General features: G+C 30.3%; 1 protein-coding gene across 2 annotated transcripts in view; it reads right to left on the minus strand.

Annotated features, from left to right (window-relative positions):
• The window catches only part of LOC124359294 (5-hydroxytryptamine receptor 1), a 411266-nt gene extending 390190 nt beyond the window's left edge, over positions 1 to 21076 (minus strand). For both annotated transcript variants that reach the window (XM_046811921.1, XM_046811919.1), the window contains exon 1: positions 20898 to 21076. The gene's annotated coding sequence lies outside the window, so the exon portion shown is untranslated. The remainder of the gene's footprint in view (positions 1 to 20897) is intronic.
• Between the last annotated feature and the right edge of the window lie 1051 nt (positions 21077 to 22127).

Consider the following 22127-nt stretch of genomic DNA (forward strand, 5'->3'; position numbering starts at 1 on the left):
TATATATCTGATTGCATTCTGAAAATGTTCTACGGGCACGTAGAAAGACACGCAAACATAAAAAAGTTTGATACAAAAATGACAACACCATAGAAATTATTCATTTAGAAATGTGTACATTAAGCACATTAAAAGTGAAATTTTCTACATATTATGAAATATTTGTCGACACATCTTGCCACACGATGAATTCTGTTAACTTTATCATAATATTTGGTTTCATATCAGTGTTAAAACCCACTTTTCCAGACACCACGTCACTATAGAATAATGCTTTATGTCCTGGAATAGTTAATTGCTAAAACCTTAACTTCACGGCTTTTGAAACGCGTTTCTTTTTGTTATTGTTCCATATATAATATTTTTGGTACAAGTCTTCAGAATATAAAAAAGGAATGATCTACTCGTTTACATTCCATAAATAAGACCTATAACATCATATTCCTGCAGTAAATCAGTACAGCCATGTAGGAATATTTGATGATACTATTGAACGCTACCTTTTAGGTATCAGTGGAATGCTAAGTAAATTCTTACTGCTGAGGAATAACGATCAGACCACCATCGCTATCCACTAACCGTTAACCGAAAATCATGCAGTAATTATAACTCGCATTAAATCACTTCTTTTAAGTGTTACACGATGCGGCGCACTGGTATTAAACCTGAATTTCCCACTCGGCATTCTATTAATAATGCAACTCGGATTCGATGTGATTCTTCATTTCTCGGATGGGAAATTTCTTTTCTTATATTAAAAACTGTAATATTTTGTATCGGCCAATAGACTGTACTCTGATTAAGATATAGTTTTGATAAAACCTCATATTCTATATTACACTAAGTTTATCGGTTCTAGCAGTCCAATCAATGTCAAACCTCACCTCCTCGTCTGGTCATTGTAATCTGACTCGGCCGACTCGACACCAACGTCACAATGCTAGCTAAATCCATTTCATAATCTAATCCTGTAATGAGCCTGATATAATATTCTTTCTTATGGTTCCGAACAAGATAGTAAGCATGGCTGAACTGTACACTCCTAATTTTATTTCAGTTTTCCGGATGATATTATTTTGTGCAGGGTTGGGCTATTACGTACATACATAAGCCACATTACCTTTTATTACCTATATTACAGCAAATAACATTGATCTCCTATCATAATTATTAAGTAAAATAGATCTACATATATATTATATAAATTTGCATAAGTGGCAATAGTCTAATTTAATTTCAATAAACATTGAATCACAAAAAGTACTTGCTCCGCCGGGACACGAACCCGGATCTCTCACTTGCCGGGTGAATGTGCTACCATTACACTCACTTTTTACGATTCAATTATTTGGTATTTGGCCGTTTCTTTCACATATGTGTTTAAATAACCAAACTAACATATGATCGGAAGACCTAATACCTGTCAACTGACTTTTATTTAACATTAAATTTGTATAAGTGGCAATAGCCTAATTTAATTTCAATAAACATTGAATCACAAAAAGTACGGTGTATAAAATCTCTAGTTTTTACCGTACTAAACAAACAAACATTTTTAAATGAAACTTTTACAAAACGTTATTAGTTTTTTTTTAACTAAACGACTGTGCAACACAGTGCTGCAATGACAACGCAGTTCTGATTTTTTTTTTTATCTAAAACATTAGGTGAGTTAACTTCCGGCTCGTTTATACATTCTAGATAAACCTACACTAAGTAAACCAAAACATGATGTGTAATTTACATATGGGAACTCCCATGCTTGTCCAGGAACGGCATGTCACTAACCGCAGTTTTAAATATTGGGGCGGGAACGATTAGTCTAGTCTATTGGGCAGGTAATGAGTGGAGTTCGCTTAGTTTTAAAGGCTGTTGATACCGTATACATGAGAGAGTACTGACCTCTACCTTTTTTTATGTACCTTACTTAATGGAATAGACTGGAACAGAGATAGTATACTTTATCAATAATTTAAATTTACAAGTTTAAAGTTCACTATTTAATTTATTTGATAACGTATTACTTCAAGATTTTTAAACTAAACTCTGCTTTGGTTCTAACTTTTGAATGATATTCCAATAAATATAACAAGTTAATCCAAAACACGCTTACATACAGTACAAGCTCAATCTGTAAAAAGCTATGGATAATAATTTCTCATCAACTTTAACATTTCGTTTGTAATGTCAAACTGTAGACGAAGAAGATCAAAGCATCCATTGTCGGAGGAACTCTTTGTATTCCTCCAGACATGCACTATGACGAGGGGAGGGTTGGTGTTGAACTTCGTTTTATTTGAACTGTTGCAATTACTGCCCTCTGTTGAAGTACTGTTTAGTCAAGAAGTCCTTGTATAATTTTATACCAACTATCACATGGTCCACCGGGAATCTTTACAAAATTTTGTGATCCTTTATTTCCTTCTGTCTCTTCGGCTTCTTTTCTGGGATATATTTTTAATTCAGGAAGTACATTTTCACTTTGGTTGACATTTGTGTTCTAATAATACACATTTTCTTACTTCATTAAAGGTCTATAGGTGTTTAGGTGTTTAGCGCATTTGAAACGGACTGTGTACTTTAGTTTGATTCAAATGTTTTAAAAAGTGTTTAACAAATATTTTTGAAAAACTATACGTTATTATGATTTTTCAGCGACGATTTATTCTATTTATTGAAATTCCTTCATTTCTTTTCAGAGGATTGCTAACTTATCACATGTGAATTTTAAATGAAATGTCGTCATGAAATCAATAAGGATCAAATAGGACTGTATTTACATTCAAAGTATCATAAGTAACCATAGACATAAATATTTGACATATTTTAATTTTCGTTTCAGGTACTTCCATATAATAAATAATAACACAACCATGTTTTATATCAGAAATAAATAATAAACTAAGGTAACACTATTGATTTCTTGTATTTTCAATTTAAATTCAAACATTTTTTTAAGCTTTCTAGAAAACAGTTGTTTATTACATAGATAGTTCTATAGGAAAAATGTATTAACATAAACTGCTTGATTGATAATTATTTATTACAGCCTGTTTAATAGACACCTGAGAGTTGAAATAAACTTCAAAGTAAACTGTAAGGTGAATGTAAGGAACAAACGTGTCAAGTTAAGTAACTACATTCAAGTAGTTACAAATTGAAACTGTAAGTGACGTCAAATAAATATGCGTTGTTGAGTAAAATATCCAGTCCGTTTTAAGTGAAACTTCCGCCCCTACCCAGCCAAGATTACCCCTACCCCGCGGCGCCATTACCACCATTTTTACTGGTGGTGTGAATACAAAGCACTCGTTTAACAAAAGCGTCTTCAAGCTTGTCGCATAGTCGTTTTTACTTCGATTAAAAGAAAATAGTCAGTTACAATTTGATGTAATAAATTTATTTATTGGTTAGATGGCCTCCAGAAACCAAAACATTTATAATATATATATTATGTAATATATATTTATAATATATATATATAATATATATGTTATATATTATGTTATTATGTCGTAAGATTTGAAGAAGTATAATATTTCAAGTATACTTGTGATTTTAAGTAATCTCAGAATTCCCTTATTACGTATATAGACTTATCATTAAGATACAATCACCTAATGGACCGTTACAAAAAAGGAGCGACCTGAACACCTTTAACCGAAAGAGATACTAGGTAAACTTCATAAAAATATGACTGTTATATTCACTGGTTTAAATAAGTATTCGGTGAAAGTTATTTTTATTTCCCCGGTTATGATATATTTCAGTTGATTAAAAATAAACCATACGCAAAGTTAATTTTACCTCTAGTTAAGATTTACGAATTATATTTTAGTTTTCTTTGTTTGTAGATAACGTTGCTAAACATAAGCAATGTATATATATATATATATATATATATATATATATATATATATATATATATACACTGTTTTACCACAAAAACGGATACTTCCAAAATATCTTATTATCCTGATATAATCCTAAATATAAAGATGTTTTATCTTTTTAAAAGTTTTAGTCAGATCCCTATATATTTTTTTAAATATATTAGAGCTTGATTGGTCTCAGATGTTCAATTTACATACATACATACATACATACATATATATATATATATATATATATATATATATATATATATATATATTACTAAGCTCGTCTTCAGAACAGAGATAATTTGCCACGTATATTTCTTATTTCCTCAACTGTAAAGTTATAAAACTGCGTTACTGCAAATAAATAACAGTTAATATTTTATAGGGCCTTGTTTAGAATAGAGAGACATGAGATGGGACGTCTCTCTATTCTATTCTACGCGCATGCACAGCCAGTGCTGTCGTCCAGTTGTCGCATATTTGCACTCGAGAAATACGCGCTGGTAATGCAATTACTAATTCATTAAGCGAATTGCTGAGGATTTTAAACTCAATAAAAAAATTCCAGAATGCTCTTATTCAAATAGTTTGAATTATAATTCCTTCTTAGGTCACTTATCTGTTTTGCATTGTTATGCAATATCACTTTTGTCCCTGTGAATATAATACGCTTTACACCATTTCTTATCAATCTAATAACACATTTAGGACTTTAAAATAATGTTTGAATAATTTGCATATGGTATTTTACTACAAATAGTTAACCTCTTTTTTAATCCTATTTCTTTGCTTGTAATAATTCATGAGCATTTTTCTTGACATATTCTATTTTACTATTAAGTAAATGTTATTAAATTTTAAGAGTTTAATTCCAATTTAAATTAACTTTAAAAATCTATTCGTTTATGAATATTTCTTGGAAAACTTATTTTATTGGCATTGCAGTTAATTTCCTTCAAATTACAGTATTTAGATACTTAGTACTCTATGTATTCGCGTAACAGTTTGTAATAGACTAATCGTTAGCTAAGCCTGTCAGTCAAGAAGTTGGTAATGAGAAAGAATTGAGCTATGAAATTAAAATTTGTTATGACAATTAGGCAAAATATCAAGGTCAATGGTAGTGGATGTGTGGCCATGAGGTCACTTATCTAGCTTGGATGTAACGAAGCTTTCATACATGTCCGTAGTATTTACGATTCATACTTATGTATCTAACAAACGAATGATTTAAACACGTCCAAAGATACAAACACCATAAATTGTTATAGTACTAACTTATTCCTAGACAGTTTTAATCTTGTTTAATACCTAATTATATGGTGTTAAATTTAGTATACAGAATCTCTTTTTGAGATTAATAATCCAATATGCCCAATCATAATATTTAATACGTATTGTCCAATAACATAGTTCTAGCGAATTACGAGAGTTACTTTAGTTATTTAATAGGGTACATATTTATCTTTCTAGACGGCTATCACTCTTTTTAGTTGTCAGATTTGCTTGAAAGTATGAATAACGTTTTAAATACATAACCGTTTATAAAGATACATCATATTGCTATAAATGTATGAATGATATTGACCTATGAATGATAATGTACATTGTCACGTTTCCGGACTGTTATAACGTCAGATTAAGTGCCTTCCGTTAGTTCGGACACGGTAGAATTTACCACTGCTGGAGAATTCCCCTCATTCCTGCTTAAGTCCTTAGGAAGGCAACCATCTGTCCGCACTCAGCCTGCGAGTCTGGTCAGACTAAACACAGACCTTTTCAACCTGTATGTGTGTATATGCTACGCGTAGGTGTATGTGATTAGGTCGAACAAGATTTCTAACGAATTGGAAAGAATTTATCGACTAAATAATTTAAAGCGAACTTGGACTAATCCTGTCAAAAATAGATAGTGTTTACGAATTCTAAGAAAATTCATTAGGAATTTGCTATTCGTGTTAAGACAAACAACAAACATTCGGAACGAAATTCCAATAATCCTTTCATAAATACTATCCTGAAGACTGTACTTAAGTTACCTTAAACGCAGAACAAAGGGAATGCACAAAATGTGCATATTTACGGTAAGAAGTTAATATATTTCAAGATTTGGTTTAGCACGGCTATTTATATAAAGTTTTAAAATGATTATATATAAAAAGAAGTTGAATTAAATTCAGGGTTTTAATATATATGTAAATTTTAGTTTAGCTTTTTTGACTTGGTTTTTTAAATTGGAAATTTTCAAACTCACATTTAAGCTCAAATGTTTAATTATTGCTACTATTGTTGGAACCAAAATTGATTAAACTTTGCTTTATCCTCCGTCTAGCTACTAAGATTTGACACATTTCTCTACTTAGGGCTATATTATATCACACTAGACGAGTTTATTAAAACCGCTCCGCTCTACAAGGTGTAGCGTTCTTCCGGTTGGCTATTTTACCTACAGCGCCATATTTATTGCAGTTTAAGAAAAATCAGTTCAGGTAACTAATGCCAATTCAGCCAAACTTTGAACCTCCTTTATATATAACTCAGATCGAAATTCCGAGTTGATTTACCTGCACATTTTTATTTTTAACAACCTAACGCAATAATTTCTTGAATCTGTTCATAAGTTGAAGTTGCTGTTTCTGTAGTGAATTTGTGGTTTCTTAATTAAAGGATTCAATTAATAAGAATAGATAACTTACGATTCCAAAAATGAACAGGGAACATGAACCCTTTTCTTGTTGCCATCCTTAATATAAAACTTGTATAAAATCTTGTATAATCCTTGTATAAAACTTATTACAATAGATCAATTTGTTTGTTACAAAGCGTAAATAAAATCTAATGATTAACTCATAACAATAGTTTGTTTTGTAAGAAACTTATCCTCTTGCCTGTATTTAGCATTGTTAATGTATTATATCATTTACCTAATAATACAATTAATGGATTACACTGTTTAACATCTCTGTATTTTAACTACTTCGTTATTAAAGCTCATAGTTGATCCCCATCTTTTTACAAAGAAACTTCGATTCACACGTTTAAGGATAATAAAGACGACAAGGCAAATAGGAGGTATGTTTACAGACAGCTGAGATAATGAATCCTGGCATTGTTTTTGCATTTCTATTGTGTTGTTGCTGCAGTTTATAATGAGGGCTGAAACAACACTTCAGCTTTCAGTGTTTGTACAACATAACACTAAGGATATAGTTTAAAATATTAACAAGTTTTCACAATCATACAAAGGTATTTGAAACGATATGAGAGAGAGGTTTTAGGATATATTTAGTTATATAATACAAAAGGAAATTTATACGTTGACCGATGTTTCTCTAATACTGGAATTACAATAAGCAGATTTGCTCACGAAGAAATAAAAAAGCTCTTAGTTAACTCCATAAAATTAGTGGTAACGTTTGTTATTTTTTAAGAACTCTACGTATATTACGACATTTTGTATATCACTTTAAATCCGTTTTTGTACACTAAATACTTTCAGGAATGTTAGGTGTTGCAAATGAAAAATAAACATAACCTTAACAAATAATAGAAAATAATTTCGTTTGATCAAACTTTCTTGAAACGGAATTAATCTATTGCTACTAATAAAATATTTATTAACATTTAAATTCTTTAAAGAGTACTTGGCCTTTCATTCACATAGGATTTCAATTATTTCAACATTTTTATTACATAAAAGAGACCAAATAACAATTTAAAATTAATATGTCTGTGCCGTGTTCGACATGAAAAGTTTCAGATTTTTATAATTCCTAGCTTTAAAATCCTAAAGACACTTAAATTAAAATATTTTTATCATCGTCAGAGAACTGGATAAAAAGACACAAAGTTTCTACTTTAAGGGTGTATATATGACACGTATTTAACGTTTATCCACGTGCATGAGTGTAGGATTCAGATGTAACAATCTATGAAATATATGTCAGGAAAAACATATTGTTTTTATACTTTCAAAAACATATTTTTTTTCCTGCATCAAACTTAGCGCTACTGACCATTTGTAGCTTTCATATGGGAAACTCCATTATCGATGTTTATCGAAGACAAATAAGGTTTTGTGCTTACAAAATGCAAATCAGCTCTTGATTCCTGACAAGTTAACATCATAGTCAGGTGTATAGGATTCTTATTGGTATTCTGGTGGGGTATGTTTTTGAAATTAAGGGTATTATTATAATAAGCATTTACAATATCTCAAGGTTTTATTCATTTCTCACTTTGCAAGGAGATATACAAAAAAGTGCATACAATTTAATGTTATCAGTTACCAGCATCTACATCCATAATATAGAACTTTCTACCTGATTAAGTGTGACTGTTTCGGATTTCTTGCTAAAAAAGAGTAATATTTTTTAATTTTAGAAATTTTTCATTGGAATATTTGAAGTAACTTTCAACCTTAGAATATTATAGCCTAAGGTGGTAATCAAGGGCTGAAATGGACAGGTCCATTTACCACTTAAGGGATCCTTAGAAAGTTTTCTTTTGTCACTAAAAACTCTTGGCGTCACTCAGAGGTCGGCTGTCGTAACCCACAACTGATAACAACCCCCCTCCCCATCATTCTGTGGAAGGAAACACTTGCTCTAATCTGTTTACTCGAGCTACAATTTCATAAGAAGATGTCTAACAATACTAAACATATTTTGAATCCATAATAAGAAATTAAATAGGACAAGACAAGTTCACATAACCCGATATAAATAATTAGCCCACATTCAAAACTCGAGCAACGCCATATACTAATTTTGTACTAAAATAATTAAAAATGTATTTTTACATGCAAATATTTTATTCACCTTTTAGACACTTTTTGATGTTGGTGCATGTCATTCCGTGATGTTTGGCTTATTAGCATTAGCAAATGTTTTTAAATTTATATAATATAATAACCTCATGACGACTAGTTAATTGCAGAATAAATAAATATTTGAAACAAGCTGTGTACAAGTATATGGAATGTTACATGTGAAAAATTACAAATTAGTATTATTTACAGAGTAAAAAGAAAAACAATAGGTTGACTGTCGACGTCACGATCTTATTTCGTGCGCAATAGCGTTGTAGTACTCAGTACACACCCTGTCCCTACAGAAATTTTATTATTACTTAAATACTGCTGTGAAACCTGAAGAAATGAACAAACACCTGAATGTGTGATGTGGCAAAGTATCTCGATAAAGATTATGTGCAGACTCTCAATTGTGTATGAAACTTGATTTCTATATAAACAAGAATGATTTCCGTTCTTTACTAAGCAAAGCATTCATCTGAGCATAATTCCAGCCTATAACTAAGTGGTCTGCCATATATTTCTCTGCTGAGTGGATGTATCAATTTAATTTCTCTATGGTATTTGTCTGCATATCGGACAACAATACATCCTAGAATAAAATTATCTGTTTGCTTCAAAGTGTGGATAAAACTTCAGAAACTTATGTTACGTGACATGAGGTGCGGCGTACGATTACCTTGTTTTATTTATGTTTAGCGGTATTATAATAAACTGTCGTATCTGTTGTGAAAAAGCAGTTACCAAAATATATATTTTATTCGGAATTAGGATAGTATATAACTTAATTCTACATATATTTTGACGTAGTTTGGAAGATATTAAAAAAATTTTATTATTGTACTGGGTACATAAACTAATATACAATCATACATAATATCAAATGCTTAACTTAACATTATAAAGTAATCCATTAGTATTTGGTAGGATAATTAAGGGCGTTGTCTGTCCACACAAATTGCTATGTACTCGTACTTGCAACATCTCCTTATTACAATGTCATTGGGTATTCATGTGTCGTAATGTAATGCCAGGAATATTCCCTTATTTTCCCCTAATGATGTTACTGTCACAACAAACAATACGAAGAAGTACAAAATTGTTCCTTCAGGAGTTTTCCACTGCATAAAGTTTATGGTACATGTACCAGTTATATTTACTTTAAAACTTGTTATTGTTGTGTAAAATTATGCCTTTATATTATAGGTACATTTATATGCAACTCCATTTGTTAATTTTTTATAATTTACTGTTTCAGAGAAGATCACAGTTTAAGGCTTTTTACAACTAATTATTTTTAAACAATTTTAATAAGTAAAAACTAACCGGGTATTATTATTAAACGGTGGCTTCCAAAAATTTTTGATGATAATGGGAAAATATTTGAAACTATATTCTTACTGATCCCAATGATATCTCTGAGAATCCTGGATATTTAGAAACTACCAAAAGACCGTATACTTAAAATTATTTGTTCATCTTTCAGTGTAGATAGGACGATTGAAAACATGCAGTTGAATATTTATGCGTTTACATTTTTATATTATAAAACAAGTCTAAATAGCCTCAGCGATGTTTTATAGCCTTTTAAACAAAACTTTAATATTACATGAAAAATTTTAAATAAAAGAATGTGCATAAAAGAGTTTATTATAAAAGAACTAAAATCTAGTGATTACTAAATACACACAATGAGTGAGCCGACGTATAAAGTGTTGGGTTTAAATGCAAACAACATTGGACCCGATTCAATCAATATAAATGAAAAAGGGTTGAATTACTGATTTACTGATCCACTCATCATATTACTTCTCGCTTCTGTTAGTTAAATAGTGAATTAGTAACACCGGTTGAGTAGCTGATGTCTAAGAATACGAACGTTAAGAGATGTAAATAGACTAAACGAAATCAAAATATATATTTTCTTTACTGTTAGAATGTTATGTGTATGATAAATACAGTATTTAATATTTTGTTGCTATATACAATACGTCTTGTAAATTATATAGAATAAAAGTACTTATATTTTTTTAGTATTTGACCATCAATTAACATAAATATAAATTATAAATATATATATATATATATATATATATATATATATATATTTATATAAATTGATTATATTATATTTATATTGAAGTTTTTCTAGAAAATCGTATATTTAAAACCAAAATACATGTTAAGGGTACTAATAAAATGAATTACCTATATTACAATAGCTGCCATCCAAATCATGTTAAAAATTCCCATCAAAAAAGTCTTTTCATTAGAGCCAAATCCTTATGTACAAACGCTTCAGATCTTAAAATTTACAAAAGCTAACTTACGAAAGCTCTTTCTAACAGGGGATACCCTAGAAATCTTTTGAACCTGCAGCTCAGACAACCAAAAAAGTTACAAATATTCCAAATCACTACCAAAATGATTCTAAATTTATAACAAAATTTTTCCCTGATTTGCACATAACCAATAGAGTTATGAAAATTGGCTATGAAATTTTAATAAACTCGCCCTTAACTGAGAAATTATTGTCCAGGCTACCTAGAATAGTTAAGAGACCGAAATATTTGAAGAATATGCTTGTAAGGCCCAAAATTCATGTTGGAAAAAGTTTTGTAAATTTATTTTTTTGCTGTGAACCATGTAATAAACCACGTTGTGGTATTTACAAAATTATGGATAAGACCGATCAATTCCAAAGTAGCGTCACTAACAAAATTTATCCAATAGCTGGTAAAATGGACTGTACCTCCAACAATTCAATTTACCAGCCAACCTGTAGGTTTTGTCCCAAGGAGTACATTGGGCAAACCTCAAATTCTTTCCGGGTAAGAATGACCGGTCACCGTTTTTCTATCAATCACAAAGACGAAAAAAAACCAATAGCCTTACACGCTACTCACCATAACAAAAGCTTTGAGGATTGTTATAAACTCAAAGCTATAAAATTTACATTTTTAGAATTTGTATTATCAGGTGTTTCTTCTTTTGTTTCTTTTTTTCTAATCTGTGTATGTTTTACAAGTGTACTTGACAAAGTTGTAATTACAACGAAATATTGTACATTAAACAATTGTAGTTTTCTTTTGAAACTGCTCTAAGATACGATATATATATATATATATATATATATATATATATATATATATATATATATATATCAATATGGATAGTTTGTTTAGATTGGATTGATTTGTAAACTTTCTTAAAATGAAACTACAGAAAGTATTCTTAATATCACAAAAAGATATACTAAGTAACATGCAATTATGTATGGACTAACTCACAATTTAAATTTAAAAGTTCATTTTGTGATAAATCCAATATTATTATAAGCGCTGATAATTATAATAGCATTCTTCAGCCCAGAATCATTACGCAATATCTCAATGTCTAAGTAATGTTTTTATAGCTTAAGTTAGTAATTAATTCACATAACTGGGTCTAAACTTTCCACATGTCACGAAAATTGAAATTACTTTGCTTTATCAACTAGGTAATTGATATTTTCAGGAACATGTGTTTCTTAAAAGCATTTTACGTATTCTGTGTTTTACAGTATGATATTAAAGTTAAATTCCTAGATACTCTTCAAGTTCCAAAATAAAATGTGTTGGTGTGTCTTTTATTATTTTATTCAAAAACTCGTATGTTTTGTATAGATTGTCTCGACTCGTAATGGCTATTGCATAGTTTAACCTAGGAACAAAAATATTTAAAACAAAAAGAGATTTTACTGCAAATATCTATTTAATAATTTACTGCGTTTTAAAACTAAATTATTATATATAATTGAATAGCCCTATTAAAATACATAGTACGAAGTGCATTAAATGAGAAACCTATTAACACTTTAATTGAAGTTATTGCTTGATGAATTTATCTGTTTACAAGTAGTTCTTACAACAAAATCCCAGTTAAGGATACATTTTAATTTGGTATGACGTTACTTTAACTGAATTTCCACCAACACAAATGATACTCTCCAGCCTTTTATCAATAGTAATTAAGTCTCGAAGAGCTGATTGTAGTAAAGGCATCTAATCAGTCGGCACGCCATTACCTCACCATCAACTTGATTATGTAATTCGCGGTTAGGCCACAATAATTAACAGCACCATCAATTCAAGAGAGGTTATGTGACTCAAATTCTAAATATAAAACAATAGATTACATTAGAAATTACTAAATAAACAGAAAATTGTTTAAACCTTCCATAAAGATAACAGTACTAAGATTATATTTTGACACTCAGTTATAAAAATAAATAATTAACATTTACAACACATTATGAAAGTATTAACAACATGGCAATATTAAAGCGGGGATGAACATAAATAACGGTTACCACATCCTAATAATATTATAAATGCGAAAGTTCCTTTGTTTGTTTGTTTTCTTTTCACGCGTGAACTACTCAACTGATTGTGCTGAAATTTTACATGGACACTTTGTCAGTTCCTGGGATAAATATAAGCCTATGCTTAGTTCGAAAATTCGTCCGGGATACGCCCCACTGGTCTTTAAAGTGGCGAAATAATCCTATATTGGTCTCTAAAGTTGTATTCTGTATTGTATTCTGAATGAATGAATAAATTCTAAATGAATGAGCCAGTCAAATGTAATCAACTGTTCCGTGTAAATATTGTTTATTATTTTCAGTTTGATTACATTTATAGTTAGTAAATTTTCTAATAAGTAACGATAATTTTTAAGGTTATAGATTTCAGTGATTAGGTAAGTACTAATATACCTTATAAAATGTTCTAAAACATAAGACGGTTAGAATTTGACTCCGATAACTCCCTTTCAAGCAGTCGATAAGAACTGTGCTCGATGAAATTTCGCTAAAACGTTCTTTAGATTTAATTTAACAACGCCAGCTCTAATTTTTTTAACAATTAAAAAAACTTTTACTATACATTTTAGGACTGAAAAACCGCACCTTAGTTCTCTTGGGACAGAATTAGGCTTCTGTAATATGAGTTATATATTTTATTAATCTGAAAACAAAACAAAATCAACTATAAAACTAAACATACTAAGAACAAAGTAAAATATATAGGCTATAAGTTTATATCCTGGATCGTGAAAACGAGAAAAACTTAAAAATGGGGTCGAAATTTAATTCACGAACAAGAAGTGCTCATACAGGTGCAAAACCTGCGAAACTAGTACCTTATAGACAAGGGATATTGCATACATCTCTGTACTGTCTTCCAATACAGAATACCACTTAAATCTCACCGGCATACCAGATTAACTTTCTCGTTAATAACTCATTATTATGATATGAAATTAACAAATAATTGTTGTATAGTTGTAATAAACGTTTAAAATATTGCCATCTGATGTAATAGATAATAATAGTAATTCTAAACCGTAATAAAAGAAAATACGTGTTGAGAGGCAAATTATTAACGTCAGAATTAAGAGCTGTGCTTTTATTGTCCTCCATTTTTCCCATGTGTGGTAAATACCACAATTGTTAAAGTAATGAGGTTTATTTCGTGTCAGAAGAGGACATTGTTTGATAGACTGATGGGAGATTGTTAGATGGCAATTGGTGGGAACAATTTAGTTACCAAGCGTGTTTGTTGTTAGCCATTCATTAGCAAATTATTTTGGAGAATCTTTTTTAATTTCGATTTAAGGTAATCCTTCAGAACTATAAAATCAATTCCATAAAAATAAAATAATTTTATTCAATGTACCTATTCATATAAAAATGCATGTACGAGTATACCTACTTACGAGTACATATTCAACTGTTACTTTGATTGTTTTTTTAGTCATAGCTACAAATTGTATGGTTATATTATTTTATTCTGTATTACGTAGTTCACATGTGGTTAGAGATGAAAAATAAGAAAGGGTTAAATTTGTGCAAGTAGTAATACAACACATAATAATTTTCTTCATAGACTCAACTAATTCAAGAAATGGTTCAAAAATTAAAAAGAAATTGGAGATTAAACTTTACTACTAGAATGAGAAGTCTATCTAGAGAAAATATAAAAATATATATACTATGATATATATTATAAGAACGAAGCTAGTTTTGATAGTAAGTATATTCCTTACATTTAACGTTATATCTTACTCATATATGTCCAATTAAACCTTGTGATAACAATAAATGTCATATTGCTATTGAATACGCAGAGTAAAACGTCACTAAGGGAAGTAATTTACATGCAGAATCTTAAGTGTTTCAGAAAGGCCTGACTTGATTACTTCAAGAGGAGTTACGTTATATTCTGAATAGGGCAATTTTGTATGTAGAATAGGTTGTGGTAATTAGGCCATGAGGGTTTATTCTTAACTTCACAAACACGGAATTATTGAACTCACAAAAATATGTTCTTAACCACTTTAAAAACTAAATAGAAACATTTAAAATAATTGTAACACTTTTTGGGAGTAAATGCACTTTAACATTCTCTATATTGTTTTGTTTATGATGATTTGAGGAAAACGATTGCCCTTTAAATTTCCAGCTCGAAATATAAAACAGTTTAATTATCAATGTTTCGATTATATAACTACATTTTGATTATATCAATTTAATGAGACGATTTCATAACAATTCCATGTATAATTATGTTTATTAACAATTCTTAAGCAAATACTTTACTCTGTTCTGCTTCTGTCTAAAGCCTTTGAATCATAAATAATGCTATGAATTGGTTCAAAGGAATCTTACGAAGCTATACTCTTAATATAGCCTTGTTCTGCGCACTTTCATGTGCATGGCAGCTATGGCTGAATAAGTGTTAAGATATTCTGCGGAAAAAATATTGTTTATATACAGGTGAAACATTTTGCCATCCCACTGGCAGGCGAAAGAGAAATCGTGACAGCTCCACCCTGGGTGTTGTCTTCAATAACGCTAAGCCAAATTTCATGTTTAGACATACTCAATCTTGACTATGTAGAAATGAAGTTTCATGTAGAATTATAAATGTACAGATATATTATTTTCAAAACATCTTGCAATACATTTTTTCATTAAGTTATGTATAGTGGTAGAGTTCAAATAATAAAGTATTGAGTAAGGTAAGCACGGTACTACAAATGAAGAGTGCGCTAAAATCAAATTTTCTGACTAATAAGTAAACCTATATTGACTTTCCACTCTGGAATTTTTTGGTTTTACCCATATGACTGAAAGTTTTAAATGTTGAAACCTCATATTATTATACTCAATTTGCTTACCAATTTTCTTATTCTGATATTTTTCGTTTCCTTCATAATTACCCTTAATAGCAATGTAAAATATTTTCAAACGCTCAGCCAAATCCAATGGAATGACATGCTCCATCATTGAAATCAGAATTGCTCACATAAAACTTGAAACTTCATGTCTACGTTCAAGTTTATAGATCAGTTCAATTTCGAAATATCGTGGGGACAGACAGACAGGCAGTAAAACAGTAACTTTTTCCACCCTGTCGAGGTATGGGCTTCGCTAACGCTCAGCCAGTAATTCTTAATTAATAATTAAGTCATTACAAACAGTATTATGTCTAAACCGTTTTTACATTCAAAAAAGGAGAATGAAACCATAATTAATTGCGGACACTTACAACAAGCATTAGGCTTCCCTATTGTTTCCTTATATTCCAAAAGTCTCTAAAATTCAGAGGTAGTCTTTGTAATCACTTCAGTAACATAAACCGATTACCCAATCATTACACCGATGCCTTTCAGTAAACTTGACAAGGACAGCTTCAACTTCCAGTCTACAAAAGCACACCCAATATCTTCAAAGGTATAAAGCAGAAGCCTCGATATATTGAAGGTTACGAGCGGCTTTTATGTCTTTAAGTTTCATTGCTTCTTTTATGGTAGCAGCACCGGGCTCGATATCAAAGCTGCCTTTGTCTTTATTGTATTTGAGGTCGCTTTCTTGCGAATAAAACTAATTCATTTTGAAGCCTACTTGGGTACACCAAATTGAATTTTTGCCGTATCAGATTGAAAACCACTAACATTGCAGCATATAAAAGTTGTGTATTATCTATAAAATATTTGCTTGGCTGTAATAAACGTGTATACTAATTAAAACTAATTAAACTTTTTTAATTTTAAATATAAAATAATTAATAGTTATGAAACTGTAGACATATTTGGTTACGACCGCTGTAATATATTTCCTTAATACCTGATGGTAAAACCTTTTCATAACACATTTCCTTTTTACCACGATAACTTTTATGTCGTATTTTAGTATAACAGCTAGATTGTCATATTGCATACTCCTAATAATAACTTTATATTGTTTCTTACTGCTATTTAATCAAAATTAAACAAAAAATCAAGGTACTATCGTTAAATGATTTTTTTGCATTAGCATTAGGTGGCCTTCTTGAAAACGATCGGGTCGTTTGTTTGAATGAAAAAGTAACATGCACACGAGCGTCTTTTCTGCAAACCTTTTAGATCACTAGTAGGATACCAATAAAGTATATATATATATAGACGCATATATAGTTTTATGTATAACCCGTTTTCAAGTCATATCGTTTATAGACAAACAGATGGTAGGACATATTATATTTAAATTGTTTGTAAGTTAATACACCATTTTGTAATTACTGAATTTTATCATGTTTTACTCAGTATCTCTCCGGATAATCGTGACTATATATTAAACTTAAATTATATTTATGTAATATCCTAGTTTATTTAAGTTTACTGTACAATCACAATAACAATGACATAAAAAACGCACGTTCAGTTTATACAGACTGTTTTATTATATTTAACTTGAACACAAATATCTGCAGAATATACTTGCATTAGCAAATATAGAAGAGAATAGAAGCTGCTACACTTCAATACAACGTTAACAAAAATATTGATTTTGTGACCGTACTTACAAGAAAATCTTTAATTTTCCTTCAAATCGCTCTACCTTTAGCTTTTAAATTAACGTATAAATAAAACATTTTAATAAGATCTAAACACAGCGAAAACTTTTCAAATTTCTCAGAAGACACGCCGTAATGAAAAACTGTATCTCTTTTGACGGAACCTTGATTCGGATATTATAATTAGAAAATTAAAGGAATAATTAAAATTTCTATATTATTATTTTGGAAACACGGGGCTATTAAAATATCACACGGTTTCAGGTATTAAAGTTAATAATTAAATGCCCTTATCGTTTCTGCATATTTAAACACCAATAGCTGTATATTTCATACTTAAATATATAACTTATATATTATACGTTTCAAAAGCTATGTTTGTATTTTGATTAGAAGCTCAAGCTAAGCTCATGTGACTATTTCAAATTTTTTGTAATAATTCAGTATTACATAAGCCATTAAAGTCAGTAATTTGTTATATAAGATATGTATAATTTGACTATAGCTCACTAATTTCAATGTTTTTCTCAATATCTATCTCCATACATTCATTTTGCAATTGTATAATTTGCCTAATGTTACATACAGAACTTTATAAAGGGATAATCAGAAGGAAGCACATCACATATTATGGCCAGTTTACCCTTGAACTGTGAAGTAATACAAATTCTTTTCGAGCTTGTGCAAATACATTTTAGACTTTTCCTTAACTTATAAAATAAAAATAGCAAGCGAAAAACATTTTACGAAAAGATTAACATAAATATTTTGAGACATGAACAAAGGGGTTCATGAGCTCAGCAGAAAAAAATGTTCAAATGTTCTAAATGAATGTGAGGAACATGCTAAGCTAAACGTGGGACAGCAAAGCTTTTGCCAAGACATGCAATACTTTTATAAATTCTTCTATATTCCAACAACAAAAATAAACTAAACTACAAGACCACGTCACGTCCGAAATCATACAAAATACATTAATTCAGACGAACTATTACACTTGATATCAGAAAACATTAGATTAAGATGGTATAGACATAGTCTTTCATGTTCTTAAGCTAACTTATAAATCTATATTAAAATATTAGAAAATCTGTTGAGTCTACATTCTATGGTAAACCATATGAAGGTCCTCCATGCCTTTGTTTTGCTTTCGGCGTGCATATATACATATCCCATGAATTTATAAATATTACATAATATCAGTCATTGGTTAATCCTTATCCTACTGTATATTGGCTATCACATATACGTTATAATACACCATTAAAATCAGTGAATAAATTTAAAAAATCCAAAGGTGCACATCAATTAAAAATCTACATAATGAATATAAATATAACATCCAGAACCTAATAATCCGTAACACAATAATCCAAAAGCTCAAATTATTGGCTAATTCTAGTTATATTTAAAACAAACTGACGAAAATTGCAGAATTGTACATAAGAAGAATATTCTTTCAAACATATTTCTGTCTCTTTAAGTGGTTATATGCCTGTGTTTGTGATTAAACATATGCCTGTTGTATTATTTTGTATAATCCTCAATATACTGACCCTCACCAATATGCCTTCGATTGTTCAGTCGTACTTTGACGCTTGGACAGGATTATGGGATTTACCATTAATCCTACGGGATTTTCGTGCAACTGATACAACTGAAGCGTGTTTTGCTGTTTTAAAAACGTGGTTTTGCTTTACGCTGTTTTATAACTGTATTAAAATCACGTGTTTGTAGTAGATAAATCATAAGGAAAGGGATTAATTTAATGGGAACCGTCCTTAAAACAGACTCAGATTATTTTTTATTTAATGAAAATGGCAAATCATCATGTCATGAAGAAATAACCATAAAAAATGATTGAGATTCAAACCAATAGATATAGTTCCATTACAGTATTTTTATCCATTGATTGGCAATGGTCCAAAACTTTATTTGTAGAAAAAGTATTTTTTCTATTGGTTTAGGAATTTTCTGCGAACTTACTGGCTCCAGTGTGATCTAAAACATCGAAAAATATTACGCAATTGTTATGTTGGTAAACAGTCATACTTTATTCATTACAAGTTTGTCACCAGTTTTTTCCAGAGCTTTACAGAACACTATCACAGAATTATTAATTATGTTTTAACTGTAAATCTGTTTAGCGAAACTTTGACTTAGACTGATGAAATCATAATCAAGAAGGACAATCTTACTTATGTTCATGTTAGCTATTTCAGTTACTATCACTAATGATTAACATTTTTAAACAAATCGAACTTATTTAATTACACTTTATTTCCTCGCTCACTATGTTACTTCGGACCAGCCCATAATGGCAGCCATTTTGAATGCTTACTTGATGAAGGTCAAAGTGCGCGCAGTTACCATTGAAATTGAATAATTGGAGGCTAATCTAAAGGTTTATTATTCAACATATATGTATATAGTTTATTATGTGTATATTGCTTAAGTGAATTTTATTGATATAGATTACAGTAATTTTAAAATAAAGTATTGAGTCTCTAGAAAATAAATAATCTTTTAAAACATTTTGAGTTTTTAAACGTACTTATTCTTCATTTTATTCCAATAACTTTGACAAATATTACTCAAATTAAATATGTTAATGCTTACAATCAAATCAAACTGAAACATTACATCTGAGTCATTAATTATAGATTCTGTTTTATTAACGAATCCTACATTATTATTTTGACCTGTAATAAAAAAAATTGTATACTTTGTACAACAGAATAAAGCGACTTTGAAGTTGAATTCCAAAACATCCCGACCTGGTAGATTGAACTTCTTACAACTCCCCAGATTAGATATCCAATCTGTATTGTTAATGAACCTTACATCAGGCTACTTTCATAGGCCGACAGACAAACTCACAACATTGAAAACTAGGTAAGTGTTGTGGAAACACAAAAATCGATGGTAGAGTGTTTAATAATTCACACAGGCTGAGCGGGCAGGGCGCGTGCAACAAGTGGTGCCCGACCCGCCCCAACAGCACCCCTCGTTCTCTGAGCTCCGATACATTTTGCATCATTTTTTTAGAAGACCTGTTATTGCAGCAAAACGAAATTTCGGACCAATCTTTACAGAGTGAAAAGTTTTAACGAAATAACCAGATTATTTTTTGTTACGTATTTTTTAAGTTAAAAGGTCAATTTTGGTGGGTGATAGTATAAATTTCCCGTTTACAATATGTTTTTATAACTTTGATGTTTATTCTTAATACTAAATATTACAGAACTATCTTGAAATTGGTTTTTAACTATATTTATAGACGACAGAAAGGTGTTATCAAAGATATTTGTAAATGTTACATACCATGGTGCGGGCTGCATAAAACTCTGCTCAGGAATGTATAAGAAAATCCATGACACAAGTACTGGTAGTAGCACAGTTAGCACCAAGATTAAGTTTGTAACTGACACGGACGCACTAGGGTTTGTTTCAGTAGTTACTGCTGCGGACGTCGGACGCGCGAGGACGTTGTCAGTACGCCACGCGACGGTCGACTGAGGCGCGGTACACAGCGCTGCAGCAGCGACGCGGCGAACTACAGAGCGATCGCGCCGCCGAACTGCTGTGACACGCCCGCCACTTCTAAATACCTTCCCTTCATTACAGTTATAATAATTATATTTATAATAAAAATTTTAAATTATTAAAAGGTAATGCCACTTTCCACTTTTATATATTTAATACATAACAATATAGCAAATAAAATTCAAGGATAAAGTTGAGAATTTTTTGGATGTTCACATTCTTTGTAGAGAACTGATCATGACAAGTTTAAAATAATAAGAACATTTCATTTTCAAATTCAATGAAATGGATAATAGCGGATGACGAAAGCGAAGACGACGACACGTTCTGAAAATGGACGCTGGAGTGAGACAGTCATAAAGTGCTTCCAAAGTGGATTTTGACCTTCAGGACGACAATACTGGTTCTCATCATCAGTATATCATCTCCAAAAAAACCCCTCATTTTTTAAATAATGTCGAAGTATGAAAATTCCTGGCAACAACGTTGCACATTTTGTGCAAACTATTAATGTTTTAGTTCAAAACCGAATTAAGACATTCCAGTTTTAGTTTACTGGTGTTTGGAAGAAAACTGAATTGCCTAGGAGCTGTCAGTCTTATGGAAAGCATATAGAGGCAGTTATTTTATGTACATTCACGTATACACGGTTAAAGACAGGCGTACATCCTGTTGCACTAAATGTGTTTTACTAGTAACACTAGACGTTCTGAGACCTGTTTACCAGCAAAAAGTGAACAAGATAATTCCAATATTAAATAGTATTTTATAAGTTATAAGCAATAGTTTTGAACTAATCTGTTGTGAGGATAAGTTCCTTTTTCACGGTTTTAATTCTTAAACTGTTCTAGAATAGTAACAAATAATTATCCAAATCCTAATTCCCTTTATATATTTTTATCATTTTAAGTGCTAATATTTAACTATTTGATATTGTTTTTCATCTTATTGAAAAGCTGCACTTTAACACCAAATAAACTATTGACAAGAATAAACTATGACAAAGAA

The sequence above is a fragment of the Homalodisca vitripennis genome, chromosome 4 (assembly GCF_021130785.1).
Source record: "Homalodisca vitripennis isolate AUS2020 chromosome 4, UT_GWSS_2.1, whole genome shotgun sequence".
Classification (NCBI taxonomy): Eukaryota; Metazoa; Arthropoda; class Insecta; order Hemiptera; family Cicadellidae; genus Homalodisca; species Homalodisca vitripennis.